General features: G+C 41.5%; 2 protein-coding genes across 3 annotated transcripts in view; one reads left to right on the top strand and one right to left on the bottom strand.

Moving 5' to 3' along the window:
• MCF2L (MCF.2 cell line derived transforming sequence like) overlaps window positions 1-13,875 on the bottom strand; it is a 130,721-nt gene extending 116,846 nt beyond the window's left edge. For both annotated transcript variants that reach the window (XM_056862003.1, XM_056862004.1), the window contains exon 1: window positions 13,709-13,875. The gene's annotated coding sequence lies outside the window, so the exon portion shown is untranslated. The remainder of the gene's footprint in view (window positions 1-13,708) is intronic.
• Window positions 1-14,783, top strand: part of PCID2 (PCI domain containing 2) — a 279,698-nt gene that overhangs the window by 191,344 nt on the left and 73,571 nt on the right. The window lies entirely within an intron of this gene.

The raw sequence follows: 14,783 nt of genomic DNA, 5'->3' as shown, positions 1-14,783 counted from the left end.
CACAAGCATATTTTGATTATCATTAGAATGTTAGTTCTTATGAACTTGTATTAGTCAGCACAGATGAAGAAGGTAAAATCACTATAAACTGTAACATCATCTATTCTTTCAGAATGTACACATTCTGAAAGAATACATGATGTTCAAGTTCACTGTAATTTTTGCTTCTGCGTGAACAACACTGTCAACATTCACTGATAAATGTATGAACTCTCCCAGAAATTCCCCCAAATGAGTCAATATATTAACAGCATAATTCAATTTGTCACTCTAAAGGGGGGAAAAATCCTGGTGTATTACCAACTTTTTGATCTAATTGATTACATTTTCTTTTTGTACAAACCTTTCTTGTAGCTTTCTTCAAAATTCCAATCTTATTTTCTCCAGTCACTTTTTAAAAGTGTTCCGTATCAATACCATTTGAGAACGAGAGGAAAAAAACAGCCTGTTCGCAAGCATTAGTTCCCAAATCAGCAACCACACAATCAACTTCCATATAACTGACAGATTCAGCTTAATACAGTCCTTCGCAGAGAACTGGTTTCCTTGGAAACTGAATCGTCACGTGGGTTTACCACGGGGAAAGGCATTTCTGTAGAAAGATCCTCACTTACTTGGAAGAGATTTATTAGGCACATGATCCAAACATCTTTTATCTAATTCTAGAAGAAGGGTCCACATTGTTCAGAACTGCTACTTGGTTCAATTCTAGTTTAATCTATGAGTTTGCATATTGAATGTGCACACATTTTCTACTTCACAAAAATCAGGTTAACCAAGATTTAAAAGTGAGTGGGTTCACTCAACCAGGATTTCTACAGAGTGTTCTTGTATGTGATACAAATAGCCTGGCTCTGCCAAAGTGGTAATGAAGCAGTTTCCCTTCTCCTACTTAAAAAAAATACCAAATTACTTCCATTACCAAGCATGCCACAATGATTCAACAGCAGCACCTGCTGGACAACAATGGTGTGTACATGAGCCTTCAAACCTCATCTCAGTCATTTAAAAGGGACCTAATGTGTCAGTAAGGAGCCCTGTGGTGCACAGTGGTAAACTGCAGTACTGCAGTCAAAAGCTCTGCTCACGACCTAAGTTCAATCCCGACCGAAGTGGGTTTCAGGTAGCTGGCTCAAGGTTGACTCAGCCTTCCATCCTTCCAAGGTCGGTAAAATGAGTACCCAGCTTGTTGTGGGGGTAAAGGGAAGATGACTGGGGAAGGCACTGGCAAACCACACCCCATAAACAAAATCTGCCTAGTAAACGTCGGGATGTGACGTCACCCCATGGGTCAGGAATGACCTGGTGCTTGCACAGGGGACCATTACCTTTTTTTAATGTGTCAGTGCCATGATCCTAGATCTCAGAAGCTAAGCAGGGTCAGCCCTGGTTAGGGCTTGGATGGGAGACTGCCAAAGAAGTCCAGGGACCTTACACAGAGGCAGCAATGGCAAACCATCTCTGAACACCTCTTGCCTTGAAAAACCCACAGGGTCGCCATAAATTGGCTGTGCCCTGACAATTAAAAAAAAGTAAACTACAAATAAACAGCATAAGGCAAAAAGGTGCAATGTATGTATATATCAAAAAGTATCACAACCAAAAAGTATATGTCAACCACACATATTCACAGAGCAATAAACAAATATACATCACGTACTACTGAAATATTAAGACTGACACATAGTATTTTCTTAATCTCTTGCAGATGTGAACAATTAATACATCACAGAAGAAAGGTAAGTGGATAAATCCACTTCCAAGTCCATATGGCTTGAAGCTTGTTTTTTTTTTCCTTTGCAGATAATATATATAGCAGACAAAATCTTTCCAAAGGAGAAAACTTCAAAGAAGAGAAGAGAAGACGGCCGGGCTGCCTCTTTTAAAGACTGTTTCGCATTGCTCAGAATGAGCTAAGCTTTTTCAATTCTCCAACATAATATTCTTATAGATTCATCATATAGTCAGCGCCATATTGCTTCCATCCTGATGAAGTAAATCACTTGCCAAGTGATTTACTTCATCAAGTGAATTACAAGCTTCAAGCCATATGGACTACTATTTTTCCACTTACCTTTCTTCTGTGATGTTATTGACATATACTTTTTGGTTGTGATACTTTTTGATACATACATTGCACCTTTTTGTCTTATGCTGTTTATTTGTAGTTTGCTGATTTTGTAGCATAAGGGTATTCCAGTTTTGTACAATTTTTAAAAAGTGCCAGAGGACATAGCAATACCAAAATCATCATCATCTGGGAACAGCAAACAGGTGCCAAGGCTTATTTTGGGAGACAACTCATTTTCAGAAGTAGGAACTAGTTCCCCAACAGTCTGAATGAATCTCTATTATAAATACAGTAAGTATATTATACTGCACTCCACAACCAATAATTTGAAATGTGGTGCTGGAGGAGAGTTTTACGGATACTATGGACCATCTAAAAGACAAATAAGTGGGTTCTAGACCAAATCAAGCCTCTGTTCTCCCTAGAAGCTAAAATGAATAAACGGGGGCTATTATACTTTGGTCACATTATGAGAAGACAAGAGTCACTAGAAAAGACAAAACGCTAGGAAAAGTTGAAGGCAGCAGGGAAAGAGGAAGACCCAACATGAAATGGATTGATTCTATAAAGGAAGCCACAGTCCTCAGTCTGCAAGGCTTGAGCAAGGCTATTAACGATAGGACATTCTGGAGATCATTAATTCAGAAGTCGCCGTAAGTCAGAAGTGGCCCTTAACACACACAAACCCCACAACCAAAATAGCCTGGGCAATTAAAACAATGTTGGAGGTATTAATTCAACCCTCAACAAATTAGAAAAAAATACTGTGCAGTACTGAACTATTCAAAGTGATCATCTTTCACTGTCTTATTGTACTTATCTTAATCATCGACATACTATATTAATATAGTGATATTGCAGATGTGTGTGTGTGTGTGAATGCCGTCAAGTCGCAGCTGACTTATGGCGACCCCTTTTAGGGTTTTCATGGCAAGAGACTAACAGAGGGGGTTTGCCAGTGCCTTCCTCTGCACAGCAACCCTGGTATTCCTTGGTGGTCTCCCATTCAAATACTAACCAGGGCTGACCCTGCTTAGCTTCTGAGATCTGACGAGATCAGGCTAGCCTGGGCCATCCAGGTCAGGGCGATATTGCAGATAGTGTATGGAGAATATCAAAGAACAAGTGGGGGCCTGCAAAACTCGCAGGGGGGGAATCTCATCTCCCCCTCAAGGGTGGTATCTGATCCCCCCATTGCAGCTGCAGACCTTCTCCCCAGCAGCCCCACTCTCTCACCAGCTCGTCGACGACGGGGGAGCCCAGGAGCCCTTCCATGGGGGCAGAGCACGGGAGCTGGCAGTGGGGCCTGCCCACCCCACATCACTGTTTAGTAAGTGATGGGAGGGGAGATGCAATTTCCCCCTCCCCCACGAGTTTCACAGGCCCCCACTTGGCAAGCCAATGAGAGAGAGGGGCTGGGAGGGAGGCCTTGCCGCACCTGCCTGGAGCGGATCCCAGCCTCCTCCTCACCTGAAGGGCAAGGCTTTCAGGGCCGGAGCAGCTCCTCCGACACGGCAGCCAGGCCCAGAGAGATAGGAGCATTTTCTGTGCATTTACAGACAACACTTTTTTTCTAATTGGGGGAATTTAAATCCCCCGTTTTTTAATTTTCAGATTTTTCTGCAGAACTAGGTGGTCACCCAAGTCTGCAGATCATCTGTTTGAGGCGAGAGTGCCCCCATCTGAGGATTTAGGTATCCCTAGGCAGGAAGCATGGGTGGGAATCAGATAGATAATTATTTATTATAGATAATAATTATAGATAATAATTAGTACAAGAGAACATGTCCGTTACAAAACAGCATTCAAACTGATGGCTCCTTGATTCACAGCTCAAGCTCTTTATACTATGTTACAGCAGCTACTGCAGCGGTGGGCTCTGATCTGGAGAACCGGGTTTGATTCCCCACTCCTCCACATGAGTGGCAGAGGCTGGTCTTGTGAACTGAATTTGTTTCCCCACTCCTACACATGAAGCCAGCTGGGTGACCTTGGGCTAGTCACACACTTTCACCTAGCCCCACCTACCTCACAGGGTCTCTGTTGTGGGGAGGGGAAGGTGATTGTAAGCCAGTTTGACTCTCCCTTCAGTGGTAGAGAAAGTCAACATATAAAAACCAACTCTTCTTCTTCTTTTACAGCCTTGAGGTGGATGGCCCAGGCTAGCCTGATCTCGTCAGTTCTTGGAAGCTAAGCAGGGTCGGCCCTGATTAGTACTTGGATGGGAGACCGCCATGGAAGTCCAGGGCTGCTACGCAGAGGCAGGCAGGGGCAAACAATCTTGTTTCTTGCTTTGAAATTCCTACACAGTCGCCGCAAGTCAGTTGCGACTTGATGGCATTTTCCACCATCACACAGCATTACTGGGCTACTTCCTTGGGCATGGTACCGGTTGCTACCTACTATCCCTAATTAAACATTGATGTCAGAACACATTCAGCTCAGAAGAATAGAAAAATGTCTAAAGATTAGCTTCTTTACAATGTATTATTTCCACTAAGAAAACATTTACACAACCTAGTTCTTACAAACAGATAAGGTGAGCAGATTATTTCTGAGCTGTATTGCTGGAGACTGTAGGAGCCTCACGTGGAGCGACAAAAACCCAACAAAAAAACCCTATGTACAGGAAACAGACAGAGAGAAGGCTTACACCCTAAGCATTAGGACTTAATTTGACTAATTTCATATTAATTTATTAGCAGTCCTGAGATTTTAAATTGTGGTTTTGGGGAGGGGTTGTTTGTTTTATTTCATTTTATTTATTTAATCATGGTTTTATTTACATTGTAAGCCGCCTTAAGTTCCTCAAGGTAGAAAGCTACCAAAAATATTTAATTAAATAAATAAAAACCTGTGCTTGACAGCGCATGTCTTTAGACAGAAACTGGATTTGTTTCCCCACTCCTCTACACAAAGCCAGCTGGTTGACCTTGTGCTAGTCACACTCTCTCAGCCCCACCTACCTCACAAGGTGTCTGTTGTGCGGAGGGGAAGGGAAGGCGATTGTAAGCCGTTTTTATTCTCCCTTAAGTGGTGGAGAAAGTCGGCATATAAAAAACAACTCTTCTTTTCGTGCAGGGACAGGATTACCACTGTTGTTTGCCAAACTTGGCCCCTATGTTATGTTTTTAAATGTAAGTACTCTCTAAATGGGTACAATTGGACCTTCGAGCATGGTACAGCAACCTTGCTGAAGCCAAGCAGGCTTGTAGTGCCTAGTTAAGAAACCACCTAGAAACATTGTGTATGTTAATTAGATCTCCTTGATGGAATAAATTGTGTGTGGGGGTATAACTATAATAGACAAATACACACATAAGAAAAGCCATGCTGGATCAGACCAAGGCCCATCAAGTCCAGCAGTCTACTCACAACAGTGGCCAACCAGGTGCCTCTAGGAAGTCCTCAAACAAGATGACCGCAGCAGCATCCTGCCTGTGTTCCTAATATAATAGGCATGCTCCTCTGATCCTGGAGAGAATAAGTATGATGACTAGTATTCATTTTGACTTGTAGCCATAGATAGCCCTATCCTCCATGAACATATCTACTCCCCTCTTAAAGCCTTCCAAGTTTGCTGCCATCACCACATCCTGGGCCAGGGAGTTCCACAATTCAACTATGTGTTGTGTGAAGAAATACTTCTTTTTTTCTGTTTTGAATCTCTCACTCTTCAGCTTCTGCAAATGACCCCACATTCTAGTATTATCAGAGAGGGAGAAAAGCTTCTCTCATGTGGAGGAGTGGGGAATCAAACCCAGTTCTCCAGATCAGACGTCACCGCTCCAAACCACTGCTCTTAACCACTATACTACACTGGCTCAACAGGACATAGAGGCCAAGGCCATCCCCTGATGTTTTCTCCTGGCACTGGTAATTCATACGTTTACTGCCTCGGAATGTGGGGGGTTCCCTTTAGTCACCATGGCTAGTAGCCACTGACAGACCTATCCTCCATGAATTTATTATAATGGTAACAGGGGTCCATCTCTATAGGTCTTCTAGCTCATACTAGAGCTGAAACCTGTAAAGGCATCCTAATGGCATCCTAATGAATTTATATCATAATGAAAAAGATAATGCTAAATGGCCTACATCCCACACTAAATTACCAGAAAGTGGATTGTTTCTTGTGTACATAAAATGTAATGCTTTCACCACATAATTTTCTATCATTAACACATCTCTAGAAGATATGAAACAGAACACTATACGGTCTGCGGTTCAGTTTGGCTGGTACCCATGTACAGATGGTGTAGCAAATTATTTCATGGGTTCCTGCTGGGAGTTGCAAAATGACTCATCTGCGACTACTGTACTCTTTGCCTCTGTTTTGCCGTAGTCAGGTTCATCACACCAGATGGTGCAGACAAATGCTTGCTAAGATCTACCTGGTGTTCCATGGCTTCTAGTGGCCAACAGCCTGACGTAATTGCCTGCAATCAGTGGCATTTGATCAATCACCTTGCTGGCTAAATTCACAAACAAAAGCATCTTTTGAGGCAACACTGGATAGAACAGTTTGCAAGACCAAAGGAAATGTTGTGAAGTAAAAATTAAAAGGAAAATGGCTTTAACAGCTGAAATTATTATGTTTACATCTTCATTCCTCATATTCATTCCATACAGTCAACAATGTTCATAATGTAAATGCTACACTGTCCCAACTTATATCCTTTTATTCATAGAATCATAGAGTTGGAAGGGACACCAGGGTCATCTAGTCCAATCTCCTGCACAATGCAGGAAATTCACAATTACCTTCCCCCTCACACCCCCAGTGACCCCTACTCCATGCCCAGAAGATGGCCAAGATGCCCTCCCTCTCATAATTTGCCTAAGGTCATAGAATAAGCATTGCTGACAGATGGCCATGTAGCCATTGCTTAAAAAACCTCCAGAGAAGGAGAGCTCACCACCTTCCAAGGAAGCCTGTTCCACTGAGGAACCGCTCTAACTGTTAGAAAGTTCTTCCTAATGTTTAGAAAGAAACTCTTTAGATTTAATTTCAACCAGTTGGTTCTGGTTCAACCTTCTGGGGCAACAGAAAACAACTCGGCACCATCCTCTATATGACAGCCCTTCAAGTACTTAAAGATGGTTATCATATTATCATATTACCTCTCAGTCGTCTCCTCTCCAAGCTAAACATACCCAGTGTAATAGAGAAGAAGCGTCAAAAACATGGCCTTTCTCCACAAGCCATATTACCCCTGGGATACCAAAAAGCAAACAAAGACTCTGGAATCATGCCCTTCAATCAGTCAGGCTCAGATCCATAAATACTCACCCATCCTGCAACAGATTAAATCTTTTAATTCTGCAGACTATCTTGGATACCTGGAAGTACGTAAATACAGAAGGGCCTTTACTCTTGCACATTTCAATGTCCTACCTTCAGCCCTCCTGGAATGCAAATATCACCGTATTCATTTCTACCAACGATTAAGTCCATGCAAAACAGAGAAAGTGGAAACTACAGAACATGTCCTGTTGAACTGCCCTTTCTACAACGATATAAGATCGCAGTTTATTCTCCCCGCTTTGTCAACTTTTTCTGGGAGATCTGAAGAATCTAAAGTTTCCCTTCTCTTAGCAGACTCCTCTTGGGAAATAACCACCGAAGTAGCCAAATTTTGTTTTCAATTGACAGTCTTTTCCACGTATGAATTTTTTGCTAGCAGCCCGTTCGGGAGCTCCAAACTTATCCTAGGAATTGTACAATTAAGCCCTCGTGGCTGATGAAGCTACCTCGTGTAGCGAAAGCACTGGAATACTTCCGGAGCCGCGTTACCACCACCTACTCCTCCGTAGTCCGAAGAACATGAAATTGACTAGAACGCAACTATATGCTTCATATGAACTTTTGCATATTTATTAGTATTAAGTTTATTGTTTCTACTACTTGCTTTGTAACCTCGGTTGCTTAGCTTTGCTTGTTTATCTTGTTACATTCGTGTAATACATTGATTGCACTTTGCTATTTTTGCTTGTTTACTTTTGCCTACTACTGTTTTATTTGACCAAATTTTGTTTTCAGTCTTGTGGGATTCATAAATGGCTGACTGAAAATCTCACCCCATAGATGATTCTTCCTCCCCCTCTACAAACCACCTTTCCCAGAATTATGACAATATTTTATTATTTTAACTTTTTAATTTTTATTCAGAGCTGATCTTGTATCGAAATAAAGATTTGATTTGACATACCTAGCTCCTTCAACCTTTCCTCACAGGGCTTGGTCTCCAGACCACTCACCATCTTTGTTGCCCTCCTCTGGACACGTTCCCCCTTGTCTACATTCTTCTTACCGTATTTTTCGCTCCATAACACACACTTTTTTCCTCCTCAAAAGTGAGGGGAAATGTCTATGGAGCGAATGTGCGCACAGAGCCGGCTGGGCGCACTGGAACGATGAGAGCCGGCTCTGTGTGCCCCATTCCAGCGCTGGGGCGCACAGAGCCAGCTGGGCACGCTGGAACAGCAAGCCGGCTTTCCCCGCCCACCTCCCAGCTGGGAGGCGGGCGGGGCGCACAGAGCCGGCTCGCGTCGTTCCAGCGCGAGCTGGCTTTCCCCGCCCTGACGGCCAGCTGGGGGGGGGGGGGCGTGTTACGGTCAGGTGCGTGCTATGGAGCGAAAAATACGGTAAATTGCGGTGCCCAAAACTGAACACAATACTCTAGGTGAGGCCTGAGCACAGTATATTCACTTACACAAGAAGAGCAAGTGCTTCATCTTTCACATGAACCTAATGATAATCAATTAAGGGATATATTCCAGTTCAATAAAGTAGGATGAGGATGAAGTTATCAGCAACATTGGGCAGAATGGGGCATATCTTAGCTTGGTCTGGGCCACTGATAAATTCTAAATCTTAATGGGAAACTCCCTGCAACTGGACAGCCCATACTATTTTCATACCATTCTCCAAATACTTTGAGAGCATGCGGGGTAAAACCTAGACTTAAGAGTGTACACTTGTTAAAAATGCCTCTAGGAACTTGACATTTTAAAAGAATGGCTAGCCCTAAAATTGGTTTCCAGGCTGAAATGCTTAGGAGTCATTACAGTTCCTTTTTCAAAACCTGTCACTGGTTAATATTTAATACTAGGTAGGATGAAGCTACATAACATAAAAGGAAAAGGGAGAATGCTTACACTTTTATGAAAAGGATGTACATAGTTGTAAGTTGTCAGAGGAGAGGCTAATACACCGAACAAAACACAAGACAACGCCTAAAAATACAGTTGATCTTGGCAACAAAAAACCCAAATCTTTTGAAGTCTGTTTACAAAACTTATATCCCACTGCTCTGCCCAAGGAGAGGTTTGAGAGTTGTATCTCAGATTTATTACATGTCACCCTCGCAGATAAAAAATTTAAATCCACACAAAACACAGTATTAAAACTCTAATAGTTATTTAAGCCATTTAACAATAGCAGAGATGCTTCTCAAAGCAACTAGCTAAAAGCAATTAAAATTAGAATTTTCATCCAAGCTACCGTCCACTTTATCCTGTTAGAAATGAAAATCACATCTTGAATAATGGATATTAGAAGTATTTTATGTCATTCAATTAAAAAAACCTTGCAAAGTACTGCACATATTTTGACTTTTCAAGTGGTAGTGTATGGGATTAATAATTCGTGCTGTACTGAGTAACTGGATTTAGCAAGATTTACAATACTTAATAGATTCTTGGCTGGGCTGTGTTATTTCCTTTCTCATCTGAATTTCCATATTATTAAAATGACTACTATCTTGGCAATAAGCCCAGCTGAATCTGTTCCAAACTTATTATTAAGTGACACCTGCAGGATCTCAGCACATCTCTCCAGTATAACAGTTGCCAGCAACTCCCAGTTTGACATTTTTGACTGGACCGATTATTTCACTCTCCTCCCCCATAAAATGTAGACAATAGCTATGGATTTCTATACATGTGAAAGTAACAGCTGTGTGTTAACATTTACACGTTTAAATTGATAATCTGCAACTTTTTCAACAAATTGAGCAGCTGTACCACTGAGCCACATTCTCATTTTTTGCAATGCTTTTTCAACATAAAATATCTACTATTATCCAATATGCCCATTATCAGTTTTAAACTCTTCTGTTTCATAAGAACGTAAGAAAGGCCATGCTGGATCAGACCAAACCCCATCAAGTCCAGCAGTCTGTTCACACAGTGCCTCTAGGAAGCCCACGAACAAGCCCACAAACCTGGAAACACATTATCAACTTAACCTAGCTGATTTCTACTTTCGTAAATCAATAATGTAGTTGCAGCAATAGGAACAACAAGAAGAGTTGGTTTTTATATGCTGACTTTCTCTACCTTTTAAGGAGAATCAAACTGGCTTACAATCACCCCTCCCTTTCTCTCCCCACAACAGACACCTTGTGAGATAGGTGGGGCTGAGAGAGCTCTGAGAGAACTGTGACTAGCCCAATGTCACCCAGCTGGCTTCATGTGTAGGAGTGGGGAAACCAAGCCGGTTCACCAGACTAGCATCCACCGCTTCCAACCACTACATCACGCTGGCTTTCCTGCAATCTCCTGGCTTTTCCAGCATTTTTTATCATAATTCTTTTTCAGTACAGTAAATTGATGGATTTCTTCCCTGGTAGTGTAAAGGTACTATCAAGTCAGAGCCAGTTTACAGTGACCCCGTGGGGTTTTCAAGGCATTCAGAAGCGATTTGCCATTGCCTGCCTCTGCATAGTGACCCCGGACTCCCTTGGTGGTCTCCCGTCCAAATACTAACCAGGGCTGACCCTGCTTAGCTTCCGAGATCTGACGAGATTGAGTTACTCAGGACCATCTTGGTTAGGGCTGTCAAGAAATGCAAGTCATGGCATATCAGAAACTGAAAGCTCAGGAACACATTGCATCCTGGGAGACTGCCTTGAGCTGGTTAGAACAAGTGTTAACCATGGCTGATGAAATAAGGTGAAATAGGAGCAATGACTAAGAATGACTCAGCTGTAAACTGATTGGTTCCTGAAGCCTGTGAAATGTATAAATGTCTATTACCCTGTGACTGAGTGTGGGGAGATTTTGGTGGAAGTCGAGTGTTGGAGATTGTTTATTTACAGTGCACAGATTATTTACAGCAAACACTGGCTTTTTGTAGTTTGGTGTTTCTGGATTGTATCCTGAGGACTCTAATCTAATCCGCTAGCTCCTCGCGACAAGGGCTAGTCCCTGTGGCTCTGTAACCTTTACCAGTAGCCTGTATCCAACCATTGCTGCCCAGTTTCACCACTTTGCATTCCTATACTGTGTAGACTTGTTAATTTGATCAAAGCTACTGACACGGTTCCCAAGGTTATTTGAAATTGGGTACTCACTCCATTTTGAATTGCTTTATCTGGATACGATATCCCATGGTATTTTAATTCAGTGTTCTCACATGATTTTTACTAATGTACCAACAAATGTTACCCTCGTGTGAGAGTGCATCATTTTTAAGTCCCAATGTATCATTATTACTCAATAATTTTTTTCCTCACCACACTTCCATCTCTGGCTCATCCCTTAATTGTCTGAACAATGATGTCCACATACAAACTCTACATTTGCTGGTAAGTGTTGGATTGAAAACTTAAAGGGATATCCAAGACCTGCTGTAGCTCAGCTAACAATGAGAATGTTCATGGCAGCAGTCATGCACTTACAACTTTAATTAACTTTGGATAGTGTAATTCTGTTTAGGATTGTACTGTACATTCTGTTAAACAAGCCAGACAGCCTGTTCGTCTTGAACTGAGATATCACTTGGCAACAGAAAAACCAGCAAAAGCAATGGGGTAGACAGTTTTTAATAAATTCCAATTACTTTTCCGGAGGTTTTAGGAGCAGTTTCATCAGCTGCTAAACCTAACCTTATCAGGCTACCTCAGGATCAAAAGTTAGCTGGATAACCATGCTGAAAGCGAATTACAGTCCTTAAGTGACCTGGAGAAAGAAACAGATACATCTACAGAGATGAAGCTGAGCAAACCACAAAACAGGAGGCTCACTCAATTATCTTTTCCTACATTTTGCAGAAACAGGAAATAGATGCGCTGATCATAGGCACTGAGGTGAGAGGGACAAAGAGAATATTATATGCCATTTGAAAGTGTGTTGGCAGAACATCACACAATGGATAGCATTACCTCCATCCTGTCTTCACAACAATCTGTCTTCAATATCCCCCCAACCCACCCAGTGTCTCTCTATGAATAGGAGGAACAGATAGTGGATATAGGAGGCAGCAAGGTCAAAGCCGAAAGAGGAAAGGGACCATGTTTCCTAGTCACATTATCATTTGTCCCTTTATGACTTTGTGTAGGATGTGAGAGCCATTTGAGAACTGGAAATCAGGTCTTGGAATTGTTTCTACTTGCTTTGAATATTTAGGAGAGTGTGGGCTATAAGCACATAGTAATCAAATCATGCTTTAAGTTACATTGCAAAGTTATAATGTGTGGCAGAATGTGACAAAGAGAGAAAGACATTTACCCATGTTGAATAATGCACTTTGTAACTGAATATTGCTGTGTGAAATGGCAAAATCCACTTGCAAACAATCACTAAAGTGCATTGAAAGTAGATTGAAAGCGTATTTTTTAAAAATATATTATGTGATATTGATAAAAACAAAGCATAAAAGAAAAGAAGAACTGAGATTACTACAAATGAAATAGAAGGACTCGGGTCAATGACTCCTTTACGGATGACATAGGCCATTTATGCATGGGAGGTTTTGCCACTCTCTAGATGCACATTTCCCCCATCCAATTCTTAAAACTCTGCAAGGGGGCTTATTGTTGTGTGCTGAGAATTTGGATGGAGAAAATGTGCATCTAGAGAGCAGCAAATCCAAGGCAAAACCTCCCATGCATAAATGGCTATAGTGAACATATAGTAGGAAACATCAATACTTGTAAGAATTAAGAAATGCAATAGTAAAAAAGAAAAATAAACAATATCTGATAATTGGTTCTTGTAGGTTATCCGGGCTGTGTGACCGTGGTCTTGGTATTTTCTTTCCTGACGTTTCTCCAGCAGCTGTGGCAGGCATCTTCAGAGGACACTGTCCTTCAGTGTTACTCCTCTGAAGATGCCTGCCACAGCTGCTGGTGAAACGTCAGGAAAGAAAATACCAAGACCACGGTCACACAGCCCGGATAACCTACAAGAACCAATGAACTCGGACCGTGAAAGCCTTCGACAATATCTGATAAGATAAATAGTTAAATTATATAAACCATATTATTTTTATTCATCCCTACATGTAGATAGCTTCTCATGGATGGAGACATATTTTCTGACTGTTGTTACAAATCTCAGAATCTGTTACTTCATATTTCACAAAGCCATGTAAGAATGTCTTTTAGCCTGGACTCCAATACTCTACACTGCAGTGCGAACTTACTTTTAACTTTAGACTGATCATTCGGCATCCAACTAGCTTGGTCATGGACACTGTTTTCCATATCTATGTCAATTTTTTGTACGTATGACTTGGCCATCCCACCTTGAATTAAATAATTATCTTAAATGTCACTCCCACACAATTTATTTTACAGTAAGATGACAGTCATGTTCCCAAGATGTAGAATCTAGCAGAGATTACTATACCTGGCTGTATTGTTGGTTCCTTCTCCTTATCTTGCACAAGCCGGATGATGTCTGACACCACAATGCGATGGTCTGTGTCTTCTTTCCCTTCATTAGGCTGGCTGTCTCTTGCAAAACAATTGCAGCTCCCAGTTTCCTTGCACAAAATAATCCTCCAGTAATCAGACATGAAAAATCTTATGTTGACTTCTGCAATTTAAGACAAAGAAAAAATAGGAAAAGGTTCTTCCACAAATGATATAGTGACTGTTCATTTGGGGAATGCTAATATTCTTAGTTTTTCACATTTTACACCAGTAGCAAATTCTTTCAGTATGGAACAGGTTAAGAACTGCATCAAGAACTGGAGGAATATACATTTTACATCTCTAACAGATTATAATAGGCAGGACTCAAAGAACAGTGAAAGAAAGAAAAACACCCGCTAGCTCTTTTTCACAAATGCTTACACAGGAGTTCACTTAGTGCTACTATAGGTTGTTCTGGAGTTTTATACTTCTGCTAGCACAAGAGGAGCAAACTGTTGTTGAGACCATTGGGCAAGCCAAAGCAAACTTTGGATTTTATTATACATTTATAGTGCAATATTCCAGCATGATGTGCAAAACAGTTCTTCTGTGAGCTGAAGACACCTTCTGCACGGGGAAGGGCACGTGCTGATCTTCCCTATTTATATTTTAGGTGAAAATATTTTAGACAAATGCTGTTGGTCATTTGGCACTATGTGATGCCACATCTATTGTAGCATTCAATTAAAAAACCAGAATTTACAGCCTTTGGGGAAATATCCGACTACCAGGCCTAAACATTCAAAATTATTTGAAGAGCTCCTGGATGAGAAGTCACTATAATTCACAAGTAAACATTCTTGAAAAAATTTTGATTTCTTGTTTCCAGATCTTTTTGCCATCAAATGAGGATATAACGGATGAGGTGGTCCCGCAAATACAAGGGTCCCACACCGTTCACTGTTTCATGGATCACTGTGGCCAGGTCAGGGTGGGATAGGTAGGACATAAGTTGCTGGGCCAGGCAATGATGAAAAAAAAAGCCGACCTGGCAACATTGGTGACCT

Source organism: Euleptes europaea, chromosome 16 (assembly GCF_029931775.1).
Source record: "Euleptes europaea isolate rEulEur1 chromosome 16, rEulEur1.hap1, whole genome shotgun sequence".
Taxonomy (NCBI): domain Eukaryota; kingdom Metazoa; phylum Chordata; class Lepidosauria; order Squamata; family Sphaerodactylidae; genus Euleptes; species Euleptes europaea.
The sequence above is the reverse complement of the archived record's forward strand: the minus strand, read 5'-3'. Positions and strand labels throughout refer to the sequence as shown.